This window comes from Colobus angolensis, unplaced genomic scaffold, assembly GCF_000951035.1.
Source record: "Colobus angolensis palliatus isolate OR3802 unplaced genomic scaffold, Cang.pa_1.0 Scaffold489, whole genome shotgun sequence".
Classification (NCBI taxonomy): Eukaryota; Metazoa; Chordata; class Mammalia; order Primates; family Cercopithecidae; genus Colobus; species Colobus angolensis.
In genome coordinates, this window is record NW_012118365.1 from 1,217,711 (window position 1) to 1,225,112 (window position 7,402).

A 7,402-nucleotide genomic window follows, 5' to 3' on the forward strand; every position below is an offset into this window, starting at 1 on the left:
AGCTTGCAGTGAGCTGAGATCCGGCCACTGCACTCCAGCCTGGGTGACAGAGCGAGACTCCGTCTCAAAAAAAAAAAATATTTTAGAAGCTGACTCTACCAGAGACCCAGTTCTTGAACTTTTAATGCACATTTGGAAATCCACTGTGTTTAGTTGGCTTAGATTGTAAACTTCAGGAGAACAAGAAGTGTATCAATTATGTTCCAGTTTCTGGAATGCAGTAAGTATCAATAAATATTTGAATTACTGGATCAATGTTTTCAAGTATAGAAAGTGCTTACTCCCTGGACAAACGTGGCACTTTATTTTTTCATAGTTAATAAGTATGCTGTTTATTGTTTGCAACTTATTTTCTGCTGAAAAATTCTATTTAATATTGTATAGGTAAATGAACATGTGTGTAAAATTTAATTGAATGAATCCCACAAGTATGCTCCTTATGTATTTGAAAGAAGTTAAAGGGGAAAAGAACAACTCATGAATAGGGTTGACTTTTTTTTTTTTTACTATTTGTGTGTGTGTGTTGTGTGTGTGTGAGCTATTCAAGGGGAATAGATCTGAAACTTACAGGAAGCCATTTGTTCATCTTTGTTGACTGTAGACAGACCCTTTTCTTTAGCTAGTCATGCATGAGAATAGAAACAAAAATGATGCTTCTAATATATTATTTTCAAAACCCTGCCAGCTTTATTATTCTACTAACTACTACCAGTTAGTGAAATAATTTATTATGGTGAAAAGCTAAACATAAAATAACACAATTCTGTCTTCTTCAGCATCCTAATAAAAATTCCATTTTCATGCTTTATATTTTACCAGCCTCGCTTGAAATTGTATTGTTTAAGGAATCCTGTAACACTTTCTCATATACCAAATGCTATCACCATTAACCTAAGTTTGCATGTTATTTTACTATGAAAATCATTGGAATAGTAATGTCTAGCCTAAGGAAACTAAACCAAAAATTTACCTTTTATACAACTCCTACCGCAAAACTTATTCAGAAGAGAAGGTTCACTTTATTTATTTATTTAGTTTTGTAATGAGGCTACAAATGAAGGGACCTCATCTCCTGTGATATGTGTGTGTGTGTGTGTGTGTGTGTGCGTGTAGGTGTTTGTGATAGCAGTTTCCCTGTGTCTGAAATTTCCCTGTTCACTTCAAATTTATTTCATCTGTACAATACTTAGATGAGAATAGAAATATGATACTATGTGAAGGAAAGGACCTTTAGTAAAATATAATCTTACTTTTTAAATGTCAAGAATATCATTTGTTTCAAAATATTGCAGAGAAAATAGGAAGGTGTGATGGGATCCTTGGGGTGTCATTTTGCCAGCCAGAAGCCTCTGTGGCTGGCGGTGCCTTTGCCAGAGTTTTGCTCAGGCCAGCTGGACTTGTTCTGCCTACTTGGCCTGCAATCTGCTCTCAGCTTGCGCTACCAGGCTGGATCCCAGCCCTGCCAAGGGTGAGCCAGGCATGGAGCAGCAAGGGATGCGTGAGTGAGTGAGTGAGCATGGTGTCTGGCTGTTGTTCACAGCCAGGCACACCAGCTGCAGTGGGGTAGGCAGCTCCAGGTGACAGCATAGGCACCAGTTCCCTGTGAGGCTGCCGCTGAACCAGGCCTACTGCAAGTGGCTTCCACTGGACACCTGGGAACGTGGTGGTGCCTGTAAGCTTGGAGACTCCAGGAACTGCAGAACACCAAGGTGTCATAGCCGTGGCCTGGGGAGCTCCTAGGTCTGGGATCCCTGAAAGGCTGCACCTCTTCTCTCCCTCTCTCTTGTCCTTACTTGCAAGAGGTGAGTGGTGGGTGGGTGGGGGGTGGGCGTGTTTCAGCAGTTTGTGTTACAGCTCTTTCAGTCCCACCATTCAGCAGGTCCCCAGTTCTTAGGAAGAATTAAATATGCAGACAACTAGGGGATGAGTGAGGCAAAGAGGTGCTTTATTGAGCAACAGCTCTCAGGAGAGCCGAAGTGGGTACCTCCTATCCACAGGCCAGTCATCCCAATGAGTGCAGCTCTCAGTGGAGAGGAGACCCAGAGCAGGTAGCTCCTATCCACAGGCAGGTCACCTTACTGTCTCTGTAGCCCTGTAGCCCTCAGCGGGAAGGAGACCTGGAGTGGGTAGCTCCAATCCACAGGCAGGTCACCTTACTGTCTCTGTAGCCCTGTAGCCCTCAGCAGGAAGGAGACCTGGAGTGGGTAGCTCCTATCCACAGGCAGGTCTTCCCATCCATCATCTGCCTGAGTCCAGCTGAGTCCAGGGTTTGTATGAGCTTCAGAGGAGAGGAAGTTTGTGCTGATTGGTGCATGCACCCCCATAGGTGGACCCAGAGAAAGCACCATAAGTTCTCACTCTGGTCTGCAGAACTGGCAGTCCAGCCCTCATGCTTCAGGCCCTCCCTGGCTTGATGGTGGGGCTTCAACAGGGACCTGCCTTTTTCTGCCAAGGAGCCTGTCTGCTTCCTGTCACCATCTGTATGTCATCTATGGAGCCCAGGCTGTTTGTATGGTGGGGTGCCTGCAGGCCTGAGCCGAGGTGCCCTCAGCCTCCCCTTGGCCTCTCTCCTGTGCTTGTCAGTGCCCAAAGCCCAGAGGGGACTGAGGCGGCAAGGGACTGACCTGTCAGAGCCTCCCTGAGCACGCACACACCCAGTTGGGTCATGACAGCATCCGGGCTCGGCTTCAAGTTTGCTCTGAAATCTGAGTGGGTGCTGGGAGCAGGGAGAGTCCAGGTAGCAGAAGGAGGCACTCTCAAGCCTGCTGGGGCAGGGGGGATTCCTGGGCCCCCGAGAGCACAGGAATGCCCATGTCTGCAGCTGGGGTTGGGAGGCTGCAGCTGTGCCTGGAAGTGTGGGGCTGCCGCCCCTCCAACTTGGAAGTGGGCAGGTCTCCCGCCTTTTCCCTGCTCCAGCTGGCTGGAGCATGCAGCCCCTGTTACGCCTCCGCCAGCGAAGCTGGCCTCTTGGCAGCGGCTGCTCCAGGCAGGCTGTGGCTGCCATCAAAGGGAGCTAGATTGGAGGTGTGGATAAGACAACTGAATGTTTTGATTTTCTGGTTGTCTTCACGGGTGGCAGCCCACCCTGACTGCTGAGTGCGGAGTGCTAGAAACTGTTAGCCAAATACAGAAGCAAGGAACAGACAGAAGGCTTCGCTTTGAGCCGTGAAGTTATGTAGGAAATTAACAATACCTCTTGCAAACTGTGTCCCAAATTTTTAAAGAGCTTGACTGGTATACATTCAATGTATAGTCACAGTATCTGTAGTGGAAGAGAATGGGGCTGGAAGTCAGGCCGCCTGAATAGAACCTTTATAAATTTGAATGAATGATTCAGACTTCCGTGGTGTGCCTCAACTTCTCATCTGGTAAATAAAATTTTCACACATGGCTTGGATATATCAAATTATATATTTACAAATTTTTATTAAAAATTTTTTGTAGGATTTATATTATTATGTATGCATATGCTTCTGTTTACATACACAGTTATAATTGATGTAATTTCTTATTCTGAGGAAATGCTTGCTTGCAGAAGGAAAACTAAAATAAAGGAATTTATAACAACTGCGGTAGGCATTGCTGGAATGGATTTTTAACTGATTTGTCAATACCTTAGAACAGTTTGCACTCATCTTTGTATTACAGTACACACATAATAAAGATACAAAACACCAGTCTTCAAAGATTTGCTGAAACACCTGGTTCCCTTTTGCTTCTAAAATATCAACATCAGTCACCATGAGCACTTTGTCAATGTATTCCCACTGTCGCTTCGTTGCACAGTCACAAAGTCAAAAGTGGGTATAGGTTCAATCAAAGATTTAAAAACAGATATCCAGAAAATTGTTTATGTATTTTCAAACATTTCTTTTCTTCTCTTTCTGTTAACTTTGTTTCCTTCCCTTTTGTTACGTCTTCCTCATGTTCTTCTCAGCTCTTCTAGTGAAACCACTGCAAGCAAAAGGGAAGAGGTGTGTGGAGTGTAAAATAAGAGCTCTCTGGAGTTATTCCAGAAAATATCATGTAAAGTTGTCATCAAATTTAGTTCCCTGACTCACTTAACATAGTTAAGAATATACTCTATTAATAGAAATAACTCAATTTACCTGTACTGTCTTGAATAAATTACCTTCTTAAAAAATCCCTTTCTTCATTTTTTCTTTTTCTAATTACTCACAGGAAGATATCTCTTATTAAGACATTTGTTTGGAGTTTGGAGTGTGTCTTCCCTTGCTACCCAGCATTTAACTGAAATTTAATTGTTATTTTTGATGTGTATGTGTTTGTTATTTTTCTGTGTGTATTTTTCTAGGGAAGTGTGAAGACAGACAAAATAAAACACAACCTCTGAAATTATAGCTTTCAGTTTTGCCAGAATGATGCTCTATTAATGTTCAGGGCCTCTTAACTTCTCACTTAAAACAAAGTGGGGAAAAATCACCAACTAATAGGTTTCTATTATATTAATTACAGTATCATGGGCATTTACCAAAACACACATTTGTACTCTAGAAAACGGCATCTTAAACAGTCCAGTTTCCTTGAAAACTTAGTAATTCTTCATAATGAACGCTCTTTTGTGACTTCTTCTTTTTATTACTAACCCACATAACATTTCTATATTATCTAGTTTCTATGTTCCCTTTTCATCCCTTTTTTCTTGCACCATGGTGCTAAATGGGATGGAGATTTGATGAAACACGTTTTCAATGTCTTTTAACATCAGGGCTTATGTTTTGTTCTGGAATCACTCTTAGCCTTTTGTGTTTTATATTAGCGCTGTAACTCCCCAACCTCACAAAAAAACCAAAGCTTCTTTCACATTTCAACACAATAACCTGCACTCCCTTCTGGTCCAGGATTCCAAGCATCTGGGTGTCCCTTCCCTCAAGGTGGAATTGTCTCTGGTCTCCACATTCGTCTCAGTTGGAAGTCACGTTCAGATATTTTTGATTTATGACTGTTGTTGGAACTTCCGAACTCTGTGTCCTCGATAACCTCCATGCCTAGAGTTTTATAATCCTTTCTCTCCTAAAACTTTTTCTCTCAATTTTGAATTTCCTAGAACTTCAATCACAAAAGGATTGAATTCCTCACTCCCATCTGTATTCCAGCATCACTGTCCCCACATCTGCTTCCTCTGATGTTCCCTTTCCATCCCAGTCTTCTTTAATACAGACACTGCTGAATTTTGAAAACCTTGAACTGCTCCCTAAATGCTTTCCTTTTCTTCCCTACCACATGTAGGGAAAAGCTGTCATCTTTGCTTTCTTTAGTTTCTCATATACTCTTCCAAATGGAGCTCAGTGAAACTCCTTGGCAAACCACATGGGATCAGTATTTCTGATTCTGACAAATTATTTTTCCAAATAAATGCTGCCCTTATTAAGAATATTTTGAGTTTTTATATTTTAATATTTTATTAAATATTTTCTATGTATTTAATTTTCTTAATCTATGTATGTAATCTTACCTACTGCTCTGTCACTGCATCCCAGCTTTCTTGTCCATGTCTCTGTGGTTTTCCAAGCAATTCTGCAATTCCCTGACACCATTTGGTTGTCTTACAATTCAGTTAAATTCTGACACTTAACTCCCTGGAATTAGTACAGATCCCCAAAATTAACAGCTCAGTCACACAAAACTGATCCACTTCAGACACTAACCACAAATGTGTGCCCAGGCTAAGTAATCTGCTGAGTACAAATTCAAAGGTTCTCATGACCTTCTCTCAGATTTGGCAGTTTGCTATAATGACTCACAGAATACAGGAAAATGCTGTCCTTACTGTTACAGGTCATTGTGAAAGATCAAAGTACAGCAAGCCGAAGAGGTTAGGGCAAGGTGTGGACGGGTCATTCGATCTCCATGGAGTTGGAGTGTGCCACCTTCCTAGCACTTAGATGTATTTGCCAACTCGAAAGCCCTCCTTGCCTCATTGTTTCAAAGTTTGTATTGAAATGTTATTTAACAGGCATGATTAATTAAATCTTTAGCTAATCTACTCTTGTGCCAACCACCAAATGTCAGCCAAAGGTGGCCAATTCTTCAAATCGTGTTCCAATATGGCAGACACAGCTGTAACCAACACAGCTATTTCTGCACCTCACTTTTGTTTTATGTACCTCACTTTCCCTTTCCCTGTCCATAAATCTCTGACCACTAAGCAGGCTGAAATTTCCCTGAACCTATTCAGGTTTGGGGCTGCCCATTTCACAAACCATTCTTTGCTCAATTAAACTCTTTTAAATTTAATTTGTTTACTGTTTTCCTTTTCACAGAGGTTTATTCCATATACTTAGTAGAATATATGAGTTTTACAAATTGGAGTGATAGGCATTGATTTTGACACATCTGGAGAAAGAGTGATCAAAGAGAAGTGGCCCTGGAGCTCTCCCCATGAAAAGATTAAATTTTTAAAAAGATGCTGCTCACCTAAAACTTATCAATAAAGTCAAGTATAGTTTCAAATTGGTAAATTATTTTATGGAAAAACAATAAAAATATGAAATAAAATTAATGTGTATTCTAATGTCTTTCAGCTTGAATAAAATTGCAGTCAATAAGTTGGTACCAGAAATGATGTCGTAAAAAGCACTTGTGGAGAAGAATACTATAAGAACACACATTTTCATTGAACTCCAGGTATCAAAATGTGTCTATTCATTTCCTGTTTTTAAGCCTAACTGGTTTACCTCTACAAGTAGGCTGACGTATGAAGGTAAGTCATGAACAGTAGCACTTTTTAAAAATGGTAATCATTTTTCACTTTAATATGGTTGTCCATAAACTGGCTGTTCTTTCTCAGGTATTCCCTTCCTTCCACCCTACTGCATTATTCAGTGTTATTTCTGAAGGCCTTGAAGTCCTAAAGTTTGTTGGTATTTTGCTGTTGGTTTTATGTCCATGTGCACTTGTTGTGATGAGAGGCATGGTATCTTCCATTTTTATTTTTATTTTTTTATTTTACTTTTTGTGAGACAGACTCTCACTCTGTCACCCAGGCTGGAGTGCTGGCATGATCTCTGCTCACTGCAACCTCCACCCGGGTTCAAGCGATTCTCCTGCCTCAGCCACCAGAGTAGCTGGGATTACAGGCACACTTCACCACGCCCAGCTACTTTTTTGTATTTTTAGTAGAAACAGGGTTTCACCATGTTGGCCAGGCTGATCTTGAACTCCTGACCTCAGGTGATCCAACCGCCTTAGCCTCCCAAAATGCTGAGATTACAGATGTGAGCCACAGTGCCCAGAGGTATGTTCCATTTTTTAAATGACACTGGATTCCATTTATACTGTTGGTTTTGCCAATTGCCAATTGACTTAATTGGAAAACTCCTTAGTGAATAAAATCTCAATGGCCTAGGCAGGGTATGACTCATCTTTCAATACTATGTTG

General features: G+C 41.3%; 1 long non-coding RNA gene across 1 annotated transcript; it reads left to right on the forward strand.

The window, feature by feature from the left end:
* Positions 1–72: 72 nt before the first annotated feature.
* LOC105524081 lies at positions 73–6,518 on the forward strand. Its single transcript, XR_001003693.1, has 4 exons — positions 73–220; positions 3,938–3,974; positions 4,316–4,454; positions 6,285–6,518. It is a non-coding gene; the product is annotated as an uncharacterized LOC105524081 (long non-coding RNA).
* The last annotated feature ends 884 nt before the right edge of the window (positions 6,519–7,402 follow it).